This window comes from Nicotiana sylvestris, chromosome 7, assembly GCF_000393655.2.
Source record: "Nicotiana sylvestris chromosome 7, ASM39365v2, whole genome shotgun sequence".
Taxonomy (NCBI): Eukaryota; Viridiplantae; Streptophyta; class Magnoliopsida; order Solanales; family Solanaceae; genus Nicotiana; species Nicotiana sylvestris.
In genome coordinates, this window is record NC_091063.1 from 30,196,083 (window position 1) to 30,199,083 (window position 3,001).

Genomic DNA, 3,001 nt, shown 5'->3' on the forward strand with positions numbered 1-3,001 from the left:
GGGAATACAGTTCAAGTTTTGGCGATCAGGCGCCCACCTGGATATCAAGGGAATACAGTTCAAGTTTCGGGAATCAGGCGCCCACATGGAGAAGAAGGGAATACAGTTCATGTTTTGGTAATCAGGCGCCCACCTGGAGAACAAGTGATTACAGTTCAAGTTTTTGGAAATTAGGCGTCCACCTGGAGAACAAGGGAATACAGTTCAAGTTTTGGTAATCAGGCACCCACCTGGAGAACAAGGGAATATAGTTCAAGGTTTTGGCAATCTGGAGCGCACCTGGAGAACAAGGAAATACAATTCATGTTATGGCAATCAGGCACCCACCTAGAGAAGAAGGGAATATAGTTCGAGTATTGGCAATCAAGCGCCAACCTGGAAATCAAGGAAACACAGTTCCAGTTTCGGTAATCAGGCGCCCACCTAGAGAACAATGGAATACAGTTAAAATTTTGGCAATCAAGCGCACACCTGGAGAACAAGGGAATACAGTTCAAGTTTTGAAAATCAGGCGCCCACCTAGATAACAACGGAACACAGTTCAAGTTTTTGGTAATCAGGCGCCTACTTGGAGAACAAGGGAATACAGTTCAAGTTTTGACGATCAGGCACCCACCTGGAGAACAAGGGAATACAGTTCGAGTATTAGCATTCAGGCGCCCACCTGGATATCAAGGGAATACAGTTCAAGTTTTGGCAATCAGGCGCCCACCTGGAGAAGAAGCGAATACAGTTCATGTTTTGGTAATCAGGCGCCCACCTAGAAAACAAGGATATACAGTTCGAATTTTGGCAATCAGGCGCCCACCTGGAGAATAAGGAAAACAAATCAGGTTTTGGCAATTAGGTGCACACCTAGAAAACAAGGGAATACAGTTCAAGTTTTGGCAATCAGGCGCCTACATGGAAAACAAGGGAATACAGTTCAAGATTTGGAAATCAGGCGCCTACCTGGAGAACAAGAGAATACAGTTCAAGTTTTAAAAATCAGGCGCCCACCAGAAGAACAAAGGAATATAGTTCAAGTTTTGGCAGTCAGGCTCCCACCTGGGGAACAAGGGAATACAGTTCAAGCTTTTGGAAATCAGGCGCCCACCTGGAGAACAATGGATTACATTTCAAGTTTCGACAACCAGGCTCCCACCTAGAGAAAAGGGAATACAGTTTAAGTTTTAGCAATCAGGTGCCCGCCTGGAGAACAAGGAAGTATAGTTTGGCAATCAGGTGCCCACCTGGAGAACAAGGGAATACATTTCAAGTTTTTGGCAATCAAGCACCCACTTGGAGAGCAAGGGAATACATTTCATGTTTTGGCAATTAGGCTCCCACCTGGAGAACAATGAAATACAATTCAAGTTTTGGAAATCATGCGCCCACCTGGAGAAAAATGGAATACAATTCAAGTTTTGGCAATCAGGCGCCCACCTAGATATCAAGGGAATACAGTTCAAGTTTCAGCAATCAGGCGCCCACCTAGAGAAGAAGAGAATACAGTTCATGTTTTTGTAATCAGGCGCCCACCTGGAGAACAAGTGATTACAGTCCAAGTTTTTAGAAATCAGGCGTCCACTTGGAGAACAAGGGAATACAGTTCAAGTTGTGGCAATCAGGCGCCCACCTGGAGAACAAGGGAATACATCTCAAGTTTTCGCAATCAGGCGCCCACATAGAGAACAAGGGATTACAATTCAACTTTTGGCAATCAGGTGCCTACCTGGAGAACAAGGGAATATAGTTCAAGTTTTGGCAATCAGGCACCCACCTGTAGAACAAGGGAATACAATTCAAGTTTTGGAAATTAGGTGTCCACCTGAAGTACGAGGGAATAAAGTTCAAGCTTTTGTCAATCAGGCGCCCACCAAGAAAATATGGGAATACAGTTCATGTTTTAGCAATGAGGCACCCACCTGGAGAACAAGGGAATACAGTTCAAGTTTATGAAATAAGGCACCCATCTGGAGAACAAGGGAATACAGTTCAAGTTTTGGTAATGAGGTGCCCACCTGGATATCAAGGGAATACAGGTCAAGTTTTGGCAATCAGGCGCCCACCTGGAGAACAAGGGAATACAGTTCAAGTTTTTAGCAATCAGGCACCCACCTAGAGAACAAGGGAATACAGTTCAAGTTTTGGCAATCAGGCCCCCACCTGGAGAACAAAGGAATACAGTTCAAGTTTTTGGAAATCAGACGCCCACCTAGAGAACAAGGGAATACAGTTCAAGTTTTGGCAATCAGGTGCCCACCTGGAGAACAAGGGAATACAGTTCAAGCTTTTGGCAATCAGGTGCCCACCTGGAGAACAAGGGAATAAAGTTCAAGTTTTGGCTATCACGCGCCCACGTGGAGAACAAGAGAATACAGTTCAAGTTTTGGTAATCAGGCACCCACCTAGAGAACAAGGGAATACAATTCAAGTTTTGGCAATCAGGCGTCCACCTGGAGAACAAGGAAATACAGTTCAAGTTTTGGCAATCAGGCGCCCACCTGGAAAACAAGGGAATTTATTTCAAAATATTCATCATTAGGCGCCCACATGGAGAACAAGGGAGGTCATTTCAGAATTCAATTCAAGTTAGAAGTAGCAGTTGCTTGCGGCAAGAATGCGAGTCAACAGTTCGAGATGATCAACAGAAGTAATCTTAATCTAGAATAAAAAAGAAAAACAAATAAAAAAAGAAAAAGAAAAAAGAAAAGGGAAGTGAAATCCAAAATGCAGAAGTTAAGACAAGAGGTGGATTGCTCAAGACATGACTGAAGTCATGATCATGGTATATCCGATTTTGATCCGAAAAGCTGAAGAAGTATGAACTAGCACCAGCAGCTAGCAAGCGTCAAGGTTCAAATCTAAAGTCTGCCTGAAGAACCATTCAAGACTCAAGATCAAGCTTCAAAATACTTATAGATAGGAATCTTGTAACTCATAGTTGACAGGCTTAGTTAGTCTTTTTCAATATACTTCGACGGAACGGCACCTCGACCGGCTCTCCACCTCAGTATAC